Source organism: Mirounga angustirostris, unplaced genomic scaffold (genome assembly GCF_029215605.1).
Source record: "Mirounga angustirostris isolate CCGP_5_RB_7025 unplaced genomic scaffold, mMirAng1.0.hap1 SCAF_7, whole genome shotgun sequence".
Taxonomy (NCBI): domain Eukaryota; kingdom Metazoa; phylum Chordata; class Mammalia; order Carnivora; family Phocidae; genus Mirounga; species Mirounga angustirostris.
The window spans coordinates 70520490-70534228 of NW_026991715.1; the positions used below are offsets into that span (position 1 = coordinate 70520490).

Sequence of the window (13739 nt, forward strand, 5' to 3'; positions counted from 1 at the left end):
GTTCCCAAATGATGCCACTCTTCTGCAGGGTTCCTATTTGAGTATTTGCTACTATTCCAGTAAGTAGGTTTTATTATTCTCATTTTCAAGAAGTCACACAGCTAGTAAGTGGGAGAGGCAAGACTGGAACCTCATCTCTTGACGCCTAGTACTGTGGTCTTTCCTTTACACACCTTCTCTTTATCTTGGAATTCCTTGTATACATCATAAGCTTTAAGAAATGCATGCAGGAGGGGCACCTGACTGGCTCAGTCGGTGGAGCATACAACTCTTGATCTCAGGGCTGTGAATTCGAGCCCCAGGTTGGGTGTAGAGATTACTTAAAATAAAAAGTAAAATAAAATCTTTAAAAAAAAAAAAAAGAAAGAAATGCATGCAGGAGATAATTGCTATTAGAATGGAGATAAACCGCCCAGGTTCAATTATCATCGTGAGCAAATTAACTTACCCTTTTCCCCTGTGTGTCAGTTTTCTCATCTGTAAATTGGGAATTAGCAGTATTTACCTGTAGTGCACATTATAGTTGGCTCTCCCAAATTTGATCTATTCTTTTTTCACTATGTAGTAGTCATTGTGGTGCAGAGAATTGCTCCAGCACCAGGAGTAAATTATAATTCATCCAAATCAGTCAAGATAATCATAATCCTCTGGATCACGAGATGAGTTAATCATACCATAGTATTTCTCCTCCCCCCAACTCTACACCCAATAGCTACTATTTAAGAGATAAGCATCAGACTAAAGGTGGATCATAAGGAGAAGGCAATTTTTTCACTTTTTTCATTGTTGGTGGAGTACTCTCTCACCTTTGCTAGATCTCCGTAAGGAAGCGGGTTTTCTACTGATGGCCATGCTACAAAGGAAAACTGGTGTTTGGAGGAAACTAGGGCTGGATGTAAGGACAGCAGTAGGATCTAGGAACCTGGTGACAGAATGAAGCCCCTAGATTCATCAATCCTGAAGCTGCTCTCTCTCTAGACTACCAGTTAGGTGAGCCAACAAGTGCCCTGTATTGTTTTAGTCAGTTGGAGATTTTTTTTTCCCCTAGCTGATAACCTATCTCAAAGGATTCCTGTGAGAATTAAATGACATAATGCATAAAAAGGGCTTGGCATTAATTAGGATGTAACAAGTATGAATTAAATATCCTTATCAGGGAAGTTACTAGATCCAAGTAAAAAAAATACATATATATATTATTGGTCTCCTTGCAAATTCTCCTTCTTTATCAAAAGACAAGTGACCTTAAATGCCATTGTCAGCTCCTGACCAAAAGCACCCTTCGAGGTGTTTTCACCAGCAGGATTAGAGAAGCCAAAATAACCAGGTGAGTATCTCTGACCATGATAAAGAAGTTGGCTGTAACAGGGAAAGATTATTCTGAGATTTATAGAATCACAGAACAACAGCTTACGATTAATTTTAGTAAAGAGATTCACGAAATAAGGAGATAGGTGTTGATATCTCTAGTCATAGCTGGAAAAAACGGCTCAGATGGAGTGAATTGCAGCCAGTCTCATACAGAGATGGATTGCATCCAAACCCGGTGCTCGTATTACTTGTAGTGGATGTTTGTTCTCTTGGCTGTCCAGCATGCCACCCTTTCTTTTAAGGCACTGTCCCTGTACTACATCAAACATGTGATTCCTTTAAGGCTGCCAAATAACATGTAGTTTCCGTTATTACTAGGCTAACACAAAATTATTGCTTTTTCAATAATTACATTTATAGTCATTGACCAAGCAGGGAGCCCGACACAGGACTTTATCCCAGGACCCCAGGATCATGACCTGAGCCGAAGGCAGCTGCTTAACCAGCTAAGCCACCCAGGCACCCCCCTTGTTTCCTTTTAAAATTTGAATTTTAGGGGCACCTGGGTGGCTCAGTCGGTTGGGCGTCTGCCTTCAGCTCAGGTCATGATCCCGGGGGGTCCTGGCATCGAGCCCCGCATCAGGCTCCCTGCTCAATGGGGAGCCTGCTTCTCCTTCTGCCTCGCCCGTGCTCGTGATCTCTCTCTAAATCTTCCTCTCTCTCTCTCAAATACATAAATCTTTAAAAAGAAAAAAGGAAACAAGGAAGGATAAGTAGAGGACACATAATCTTTGGTCAGTAGATGATTCTATTATATCTTTTAGGATCTAGAATACCCTGACCAGTGTATTAGATTTAAAAAAAAAAAATTCATAAGAATTTGAGGGTACATTTTAGAGGGGAAGAAGCTTGCAAGTCACCAGAACATGCCCTAGACTCGTGTGTGTGTGTGTGTGTGTGTGTGTCTTGGTAGTGATTTTGTGTCATTGCCTCATTCTTGGCATTCTGTCAGTACTCAAGAAAACCAGATTGAGAATTTGGAATCTGTGCTTCAGTGGATTGAAACTGACCTCTAGTCACTAAGGAAAAATCAAAACAAAACACACAAGAATTTGGAGAGGATATTTTTCTGCCAACAAATAATTTTTCCTTGATGTTATTTTTTAGTTGGGCCAATATTCCAATGGAAAAAATAGATAGATTGGTCAAGAGTTCAATATAATTTTTTGTGACATTTGACCTTAAGTGACATAATAAAAAAATTAATGTCAGAAAATTGTATTCTTTCGTATGGATGCATGTGTGACTATTGGTCTCACACAGAATATTTAAGAGGAAAAAGCAGAAAGGATAATCTAATGGCATTTTGTTTTATTTGGAATGTTAATTCTTAAGCTAATTTATTTATTCAATAAATATTTTTGCCAGGTACTGTTACAACCACTTGGGATGTATCAATGAACAGACCAAAAACGTGAACATAACCGTACGTAGAGATGAGGGTTTAAAATATTGTTGGGCTTCTGAGACTTGTGAGCTAATTTATTTGTTTGCTGTAATTGTTATCATGATTCTTGGCTAAAGAGCTTTTTACAATGCCTTGATTTTGAAAACTTCAGTTAGGGTCTAACTTCCCATTCTTTGTTGAGCCAAATGATATGATAGGGGAGGGAACTAGGGAAGCTCAGAGGAGGTTAAATAGGGAGCAGACTCTGGGATAATTTGGAGGAAACAGAGAAGAAAAGTGTCATCTGAGTAAGGAAGAAGCTATTGTGAAGGGAGATGTTGGATTTCTATATGAAGGGGAACTCTGAGGGAAACTGGTCAAGGTTTGAACGACATATTGGTTATCTTTGTGGTGTGGGGTACCCTACAAACACCTCAGCAGTACTTAAGGAAACTTCAGGAAAACCTCCATCTCTCTTCAGTATTTCTGGTGGGGCTTTTTCCCTTCTTTGTGTCTCTTCCTACTTCTCTTCCTCTTTTTCTTTTTTTTTTGCTTCTTCCTCTGGTAAGTCAAATGTCTAGAGAATACCCTTAGGTCAGAGGCAAAAAAACCTAGTGTCAAATTAAAGAATGGAGGCCATTAGACTGAGGTGGTTCCAATGCCTTAGCAGCCTACATAAGCAAACCCAAACCTAAGCCTCTAATTCCTCAAGGTTAAAAATTGAAACAAAGGACAACCAATCACAGTCAGTTAGGCTTTCCCCAAATAAGGCAAGCACTTAAGCTATAGACAATCAAATAGTTCTCTTGCTTTGCTTCTGCCTCGTTTCTAGAAGTCTTTCTCTTAGCTCCTGTTGGTGGAGCACTCCTGACCACTTCTGGTCTGGTGCTGCCCAATTTGGTACAATTGTTGCTCAAATAAACTCCTAAAATTTGTAATATGCCTCTATTTATCTTATAACACTAGTTATATTTGGTTTACATATGATTTTTTAAAACATTCTTCTACATTATATAATTTTACATTTGGGGAAAAATTGCTCTCATATATTAGACATAAGTAATCTAGACAATCTCTTCCTTTTTTTTTTTTTTTTTAAGATTTTATTTATTTATTTGACAGACACACAACAAGAGAGGGAACGCAAGCAGGGGGAGTGGGAGAGGGAGAAGCAGGCTTCCTGCGGAGCAGGGAGCCCGATGTGGGGCTCGATCCCAGGACCCCGGGATCATGACCTGAGCCGAAGGCAGACGCTTAACTGAGCCACCCAGGCGCCCCTAGACAATCTCTTCTTGACAGGGAGTTTCAACTGGAGGTCAATTTAAAATGTTTAAGATTGTCAAAAGGAGAGCATGGGTTTAGAAAGGCTGTGACACCGAACTGTAGAATTCCATTATTAAACATAAAGCCACTGGTCAGATCCTGGAAACACTGCTGGCATTACGGGATATAACCTAAGTAACAGTAGTCGAAGTAGTAATGGTAATGAGATTAAGAGAAGTTAGTCCTGAAAGCTTCTATTTATAAGGAGCCTCCTGTGTGCCAAGGACCATTCTAGACATTGTCTCATTGAATTCTGTTGTTGTTTTTTTTTTTCTTTTAAGTAGGCTCCACGTCCATCGTGGAGTCCAACGTGGGGCTAGAACTCATGACCCTGAGATCAACACCTGAGCCGTCATCAAGACCCAGGTGCCCCTTGTCTGATTGAATTCTCACTACTGTTCTATGAGGTGGGTAAATTACTTGCTCAGTGTTATACAGATTTGTAACCATTCTTTGACATATCTTTTGGGCATGGACCACCAGGGAAATAAAACATCTATCATTAAGGATTCTGGCCTATTCTGTGGTGGACAATAAAGAGGCTTTTACTCTCAGAGAGGGTTCTCAAAACTTCTAATGTTGACCTGGTATCAGAATGGGCTTCCTTGTTTCTCAAACTTCCCTGATGCAGAGCCCATATGTATCCTGAAGCACTAGAGACTCCAGATGCACCTAGGGCCACAAACCTTTAGTCCATTTGGAATTGACACAATGAAAGAAAACAAATAGCTGGATATTTTCGTCTTCCCTTGCAAATACAGTAAGAAATGATTGTGAGGTGACTTCTTTTCCTCCCTCCTTTTCCTATCTCCTTCCTTCTTTCCTTTCTTCTTTGTCTTTTGTTCTTTCTTTCACGTATCTACTCAAACAAGTATTGAGCGGTTCCTTTCTGCAAGGCCCAATGCTAGACGCTGCGGCTGCATGATGGTGGTATAATAAGAAATACATATTTTGGTCTTCCTCCCAGGTTCCTGGCACAGAAAACCCTTGGAATTCCTTGAGTAATACTGGGGACAGGAGCATCTTTTGTTATTCATAATAAGCCCCTTTCAACCATACTTGAGTTTATGGTAATGAGATGACTCTTAGAAGGTGGAGGCTGGTTGCCAGAGGATCCAATCAGGTGATTTCAGTCCCACCCTTTGACCTCCAGGGAGGAGAGGGGCTGGAGAATGACTTAATCACCAATGGCCAAGGACTTAATCAATCATGTCAATGGAATCTCCATAAAAACCCTAAGTTATGGAGTTCTAAGAGCTTCTACATCAGTGAACACATCCAGGTGCTGGGAGGGTGGCACATCCAGGGATGGGGATGGGAGCTGCACGCCCCCCTCCACCCACACCTTACCTTAAGTATCTCTTCCCTCTGGCTGTTCCAGAGTTCTAGCCTTTATAATAAACCGGTAAATGTCAATGAAGTATTTTTCTGAATTCTTTGAGCCCTTCTGGCTAATTATCAAACCCAAAGAAGAGATGGTGGAAAAGCTCAATTTACATCCCATTGATCAGAAGTGCAGATGACAACCTGGGTCTTAGGATTGACGTCTGAAGTGCAATCTTGTGGGACTGAGCCCTTAAATTGAGGTCATGTGCTAATTCTGGCCAATTACTGTCAGAATTTAGTTAAATTGTAGGATAGTCAGTGGCTGCTGAGAATTGGAGAATTCCTTGGTGTGGAGAAACCCACGCATCTGGTGTCAGAAATATCCTGTGGGCAAAGAGGAAACAAATTTTCCTTTAGTTGATGTTCCTTTTAATTGTGTGCAAAGCACAATCTTTGCTTCTGGAGAGGAGAACCTAATTTCCATTCAGTGTGGATCATAAGCATCATGAGGTCAGGAGCCATGTCTCATTTGCCACTATATCCTCTACCCCCACCTTGCACAGGACGTGGCAGTAAGCATGTGCTCAAAAAATACGTTGCATGAATGAATACAAGGCTAGTATTGCTTCACTAATGAAAGGGTGCACTTGAAACCTCATCTGGTTAATGCCACCCTACAGACTGCCCAAACTGCCCTCCGGAAAAACAGAAGCAGCGTGAATTCTGATCCTGAGAGTGGTCATCTGGGATACATACCTTATGAAAAAGTATGGATGTTCAGGTTGAGTAATGAGACACTCCGTTTGCAAATAACACATGTTCGTTTTCATGTTGCTAAAGACTCTTTGCTAGGAAAAGAAACAGTTGTAATTTAATATGTAATGTTCTCAGAGTACGAGGCCAAACCACCTCAAGTTGTGAACGCTTTGGCTCTGAAGAGCCAGTCGGGGTCAGGGCAGGGCAGGACTTGGCCGAATGCCCCTCCAGAATAAGCCAAACAGCTACAGGAAGTGGTTTCCGTGATTCAGTAGGTGGCACACTTCCTTTTGAGTCAGAACTGAATCATGGTCGTGAGAGACAAAAAAGACCTATTTCTTTATCCCATACTTTTTCCCTATTCCCAATAGTAAATTTATCACAGTCTGTCATATGACATATCCTGTTTAGTTTAACGTGTTTCACCAGAAAAGAAAAAAAATGCAAATCAACTACGAGGAGGCAAGAAGAGACTGGGAAACACAGCAGATGGAAATGAATCCAAGCATCATTCTTTCACCAGAGGACCATATTCTCCAAGGAGATTGAAAGAAAAGCCACAATCTGATTTCACTGGGGTCATCAAGGCCCCTGGTTCTCTCGACTGGAATCTGACCCATTTCCAGTGGAAGCAATTAGATCACACTTACATAAACCGTGTTGCTTTAAATGGCTCTGCTCTGCTCTTCCCTCACTGACCCTGGCTTCCTCCCTGGCCTGTCTGCTGGAAGGCCCTCCTGGTGCTGTCCCAAGCATGGCCCTCGTTCAGCTGTGGGTGAAATGATCCTGTTCTGAATGTACTGAATGCTGCTGGCAATGCTGTAAATTGTTTGGAGGCTTAAGGAAAAACCCCCTGGATATCAACAAGTCATAAAAACAGACATATTTTCTCAGTGTGTCTTTAATTTTTCAATATTTATAGTTCTGGGAATGTAAACATTTTTATCCATACTTTCATCTGATAAACTTGGTTTTATTATATCTTTGTTGCTTCCTTCTACCCCAGTTCCTTCTGTTTGGCTGCGTGTCTCAAAACAAAGATTCAGAAACTCATGCTGTATGTCCTGTATTTATATCACTCTTCAAAGACTGATAATCAGACTGGAATCAAAAATCTTACTGCCATGGGGGCTCCTGGGTGGCGCCATTGGTTAAGCAACCCACTCGGTTCCGGCTCAGGTCATGATCTCAGGTTCGTGAGATCAAGCCCTGCATTGGGCTCTGCACTCCACGTTCTGCACAGAGTCTGTTTGGGATTCTCTCTCTCTCCCGCTTCCTCTACTCTGCTCGTGTGCACCCACACACTCTCTGTCTCTATAAAATAAATAAATAAAATCTTAAAAAAAAAAAAGGAAACATTATTGCCGTGTTCGTATTCTGCAGCTGCTTCTGTGAACTATTCCAGTGGTTTGAAGAATACAACATTCAAAATCACATAGACTGTGTTCAGATTCAAGCTCAACAAAAAATTGCACAGCTCTGTGACCTTAGGTAAGTCTCTTAACCTCTCTGAGCCATAATTTCCTTCATCTATAAAATGGGACTCTAGCATAAGAACAATATTACTGTGAGAACTAAATAAAGCTTTTACTTAGTGCCGAGAACAGCTCCTAGCTCATATTTGGTGTTTAAAATAAGCTAGTGCCCTTTCTCTTTATTTACAATACCTTTCCATTGGGAGGTCAGAAGAGCGTTTGGACAGAACAGCTGCATGCGCACGCTGAGTCTTACCCTTCCCCAAAGACGTCAGTCCCATCCAGCTCCTTCAGCACTTTCATCAACAGCACCTGCAGCATATGTCATATCAAATGGTATCCTTAATGGAGTGGTAGAGATGCCCAGCCAGGAAGCAGGCTTTAAAGCCAAAGCCAGCTCTTCTGGACAGGACAGTTGTGGCTGATAGATGGCAGCCAAATGTGAAGGGAGTCCTCATCTGACACGTGGAAGAGAGCACCTAGAGGATGGGCAGGAAGAAGAACCGGGGGCAGCACTCATAGCCAGACAGAGCAGCCGCCAGGCCCGGGTCAAACAGGCTGGTAGACAGGTGGAAATGCGAATACACTGGTGGATTTGAAATGCCCTTCTAAAACATCCATCCGTCCACATCCCTTCAATTCCTCCCGCATAGCCCTACGGAGAGGGTGATGGCTTTTGGAGAAGAGGAGTTGTACCCCCCCCCCACCCCCAGAATTAAGGTCCGAAAGATCATTTTGTACTCACCTGCCTTAGAGCCATCACTTTGTATATGGTGGGTGCCTGGTTTCCTGGTTCCCTGACTGTCTCTTCCCCTGGACTGGGAGCTCCTAAAAGGCAAGCAATGTGTCTTACTTGTTTTTGAACCAACCCTTACCTGGAGCACAGTCCCTAACCCATAACAGATGCTCAACCAGTGTTTGTTGACATAAAAGAAATACAAGAAATAAAGTCGGAAGGACCACGGGAAAACTTCAACAGGAGTTGATGGCCTCTGGGGCCGAGGTCTCATAGGAGGACTGGCTGGATAGGCCAGTTTTGAGGAAAAGAGCCAGAAGTCAGAACCCCAGTGTGAGAATATAGGGAAAAGAAGACAGAAACCGTTTTTTGAAAATTGCACTTGTGGGCAGTCCAAGCTAGACATGACTTCTGGAGGTCTGGCCATTGTCTGAGTGGAGTGTTGATCGCGTGTGTGCTGGAGGCTTCTGCTTAAATAACTACTGGAGTAGGATGACTCAGCAGCCGGAGGATGGGGTGCTCTCAGGCTGTCTCCTCCTTTAAGTGACAAGTCATATTGCCCTGGGTGTCTGTGGCGGTCTCTGATATGACACACGATAGCTCCTGTCTTGCCAGCTCATCAGCCAGGGTGCCAAGTCACCCATCACTAATCAGGAGACTGACAGAAATGGTTTGACAGGCATGATCTCATGCCCAAGCCTGGAGATTACTCTTGACAATGGACTCTTATCCGTGGATTGCGTTTCTGAAATTTAGAGGCTGCTTTTAAATTTTTATTCTATCTCTCCATCAAGGACTTCTGATTTTCGTCAGGATAAAGTCAAATTTTGATATCCTGGCAGCTGAAGTCCTGCAGAAACTGATCTACACCTGCTCTCCTGGCACCATAGACCCTAACTATGCTTTGTTTCTCGTTTTCCCCTAACACTGGCTTGCTACTTTTTGTTTCTTTGTTTTCATCCCCGGCAGATATACAGCGGCAGGACAAAGCTTTAAGAAAGAGGCCTAGGAGGAAATCCTATCTAGTGCCTATTTCCTGAGAATTGCGGGAAGTTACCATTATTAAAATTTAACGGTATATTGCTCATGAACTAGCAGTGTTCTCTGGATTTTTTTGTTTGACAAATGCTGATCACCTTTCAAGTAGGGATCCAAGAATAGCTCAGATACACGGATCAAAAATTGCAGGAGCCCGTGAATGAAATTGTGAATTGGACCAGCTGCAAAGTGTTTTGCCTAAGAAGAACAAAGTAAGATTTAAAACTTTTATTCTTAAGCACTCTAGGTGTTTACATGTCTGCGGGACTGCTATCAACCTTCAGATCCCATTTTTGCAACCCACGGCTCAGATGAAGGAAGTAACCCACACCGTCCACACCACCACGCTTCACCTTTGTTGCCACCTTACGCCCGCACTCCAGACAGCTTGTCCATTGAGAATTCTCTCAGCTGCATCAGTACATACAGTTCCTGGTGAGCGATGTGATCACACATTCTGTTTCCTCAGAACTTAGTTCAGTGGGCCCAGGACAGGTAGTGGTGCTTATTACTATTCATTCAATTTGAATTTGAAAGAGGACCTCACCACTTTCTTCCATCCTCTGTAGCTTGTACTCAAGAATAATGGAGAATTGTGGCTTCGTATTTACCCCCCAGCGTTTTCATTGTCAACCTAATTATTATTTACAATAATAATTTCTGTTGGCAGACGGTGGTAACTCTTGAAGTCCCCTTTTGAACCCAGAGAAATGTTGTTCTACTTGAGATAAATGGGTAACAAATGGAGGAAATATTCAGAAATACTTGTGATTCTAATTCACTTGCAAATTTTACTTTTTCCACTTTGAGCTATGCTATAGTTACGAGTCCTTAGGAAATCCATTTTGGATTGCTTATGATTTTTAACATTATTGAAAAATGAAATAAAACATTTCATGAGTTTATTATAGATGTTTAAAAATGTATAGATAAGCACACAGAAGAAACTCTGCAACATCTACAGTCTCCCAACCCAGAAATAACCACCATTAATATTCTAGAGTTCCCAAGTTTTTCCACCTCTAAGGAATTCTGAACATGTTACTTTGTTATCTATTTTCAAAATTTAATAATAGTTGATGTACCTCTTTCTACACCAGTTTAATTGCTATAATGATTTATTATTTTATGGTTTTTTCATAATACATTTAAGCTTCCTTATTTTTCTCACTGTTATGCAAATGCTCCAAAGACACTTTTGTAAATAAATATTTGTCTGAATCTCCTGTTAAGTCCTACAAGTAGAGTTTCTGAATCGAGGTCATGATTTTTCTTAGGTTTCTTTTTTTTTTACTATGTGCTACAATTTTCCTCAAAAAATTTGTATCAGTTTATACTCCTACAAGTGGTGTAGATTTTTTTTTTAGAATCACCATGACAATCCCTGCTGCAAAATACCTTTAAAATAAACGTGTGTGTGTCTGTCTGTGAATTAACGAACATTTATTGATCATTGCCCTAAGTGCCATGCACTGATCTGGGTACTGAAAGAGTGAACGAGGTACGCGAAGACCTTCTCAGCTTAAATTTTTTGATGGAATTGAACTACAAGCAGATAATATCATTAATATCATTTCAGACTGGGATATATGCTGTGAAGAAGAGTAAAGCAGTGTGTGAATGCATTTGTGTGAAAGTAAGGTGGAGTAAACTGTTTAGACAGATGGTCAGGTAAAGCCCGGTATAAAGATTCAATATCAAAACAGAAAATGTTTCTTAAACTAAGACTTGATTATTTTAGAAAACTCTGAATGTGGACAAGTACAAAGAGAAAATAAGAAGTTACCTACAGTTCTAGCAATTTGGTTCCTATCTTTTTGGTTTCGGTTTCATCACACACACACATAAACATGCACGTGCACCTATGTATTATTAAGATATTGCTGAGTACACTATACATGTTTGCTCAGCATATGAAGGCACTAGTAGTCAGAAGTTTGTATGACCAGTGGGTCCAGTGAGAAGATTCAGTGCTCAGAAACTTAGGGTTTTATTCTGTGGGACAGCAGTTATCAAGAGTTTTGCAATTGCAACAACAACTGGCAATTTGGTTTAAAATATTTCCTTTCCCTCTTTTTCTTAAAAAGGCTGCATGGTGTATATACAGGTTTGCTTTTTTCATTAAAGTGGGTAAAAATTCATTCCCTATGGCAGAAAAATCTGCAATGGGCTAGAGATCTTTGGAGAAGCCACAGAAGGCCACAGGACAGGCTCTAGCAATCACAGTTTTGAGATTAAAATACCAATAGGAAAAAACTTGCTAATGCAGTCTTGCAAATTCTTGGAGCATATCCTCCCACCTCTGAAAACATTGCAGCCTCTAAACAGCACCATTCTGCTCCGCAGTTGTAAAATAAGGAGTCTTTTCTGACACTTTTTTCTCTTAGAGCCCATACCCAGTGCATCAGCAAGTCCTGTTGGCTTTACCGTCACATTGCATCCTGACTCCAGCCATCTCTCACTACCTCTGTCGTCGGCCCCAGGCGCACAGTACCACCATCTACCTGTGAAAACAGCAGACTCCTTCTTCCTGGTCTGCTTTTAAACTTTCCTCCTCCTCCTCTCACTCCAACTCTGTAACCCCATAAGACCTTTCCCCCAGAACGGCCAGGGCAACAGTATTTCTATAACAGAACCAAGGCAGAAAACAGAGGGCATACACAAAGTAGGTAATTTGAAGAGTTTAATAAAGGAGCAAGTTACAAAGATAAGGACAGGCTTGAGGGAAATCAAAAAGGAATGATGTGCTGTCTCAGAGCAGAGAAGTAGTTACCAGAGTCCAGAAAGGGGGATGTCCAGACTTCACCCCATGTGAGCTCTTTGATGCCCTCCTTTCTGTCCAGTCCTGTTCACTAGGAGCACTGAGCCAGAGGAGGGTAAAGAGCGGATCTGGAGGGGCAAATCAAAGGAATCCTTTAAAAATGTAAATCAGAGTGGGATGATGACATCCACTGGAGCTCTACATCGCCCAGTCTGCCTGACCACCTGCGGCTGCCCTCATGGGCCTCTGTGCTCTGCCTGCGTGGGATCCTCGTGGGGACAGTGAGGTAGGCAGGGGACAGATCATGCAGGACCCAGTAGGGTTTGGACTTTATCTTGAGGGCAGTGGGAGCCTCTGAAGCCTTTAGGCAGGGGGAAGATGTGCTTCCAAATGAATAAAGGCTCAAATAGTAGCACAAATAAACAAACAAACAAAAAAATGTAAATCAGAGAATGTCCTACCCCGCTCCAGATCCTGGAATGAATGTATGCCTGTCTCATTCATTAGTGGGATAGACTTTTTCTCCTCTTGGTTTCTGTATGGAGGGAGTAATTCCTAAATACATTCCGACCTTCTCTCTGTCTCTAGATACTCTGCTCCTGGGAAGATGGATTGACTTCTCTGGTTGATAAGTGTGGGACAGAATACGAGGTGCGGCCCTTTGCCCCCTGGGAGTGACAGCCGACAGAACGCAGGCGCTCTGTCCTGCTCTGCCATCATGTCCGTCTTCCTCAGGCTGCCTTGGCCCTGCCAATGGATGCACTGATCACTGCTTCTTTCTGCCTGCTCCGGGGGTTCAACATTAGCTGGTCCACTGGGTTGAAGAACCCAGAGCAGCATCTAACAACTGCCTCAATAGGTAATAAAGCTGGTGTGTTGGCTTCCGTCTTTACTTTAGAGCAGAGTTTCTTCCTTTATTCATTCATTACATGTGTTTTGAGAGAATGCTCTATCCCTGCTTGGGATTCATGAGAGAGGGAGAAAGGAAAAAACAGATAAAAATGTCTTGCTTTATCTCACCCAGCTATTTAAAACCTGGTCGGGAAGATGGGTACAAGTTATTGGGGGGTCTGTTCCGAGGCTTGTAGCTTGATTTAGAGTCAAGTTCTGATTAAAACAGGTCTCATACGAGGCTCTTCCTGATACTGTGACGAAGCTAATGTGAGCTCGCTTTTTAGCCGCAGATATGGACTACACCAGATGGAGCTGTTACACAAAGGCAACTTTATTTACAGCAAATAAGGAGATCATGGGGAGTAATTTCCAAAGCCGTGCTTCCCTGAGCAGGGATAAAGGGGTTCCTTTTATTTGGGGTTTGTGATAAATATTCAGAGGGAGAGTTTTGTCATTGCATGTAAAAGGCGGGCAGAGGTTTGCGCAGGTGCACCTAGACAACCTGCCTATGCACACACTGTATGTTATGTAAATGAAGCTCATGCCTCTCCCAGGGCAGGGATCTTAACATTATAATGAAGTTGAGGTAATAGTCGGGCACTTTATAGCTCAGCTTCGCAAGCATCGCCCTGGTGGTCAAGCTCTTAATTTATCTAGGCCAGGTGGAGTTTG

General features: G+C 42.1%; 1 long non-coding RNA gene across 1 annotated transcript; it reads left to right on the top strand.

The window, feature by feature from the left end:
• The first annotated feature begins 4364 nt into the window (after window positions 1-4364).
• On the top strand, window positions 4365-13054 carry LOC129046459 (uncharacterized). Its single transcript, XR_008507833.2, has 4 exons — window positions 4365-4488; window positions 7547-7654; window positions 9652-9847; window positions 12762-13054. It is a non-coding gene; the product is annotated as an uncharacterized LOC129046459 (long non-coding RNA).
• Window positions 13055-13739: the final 685 nt, after the last annotated feature.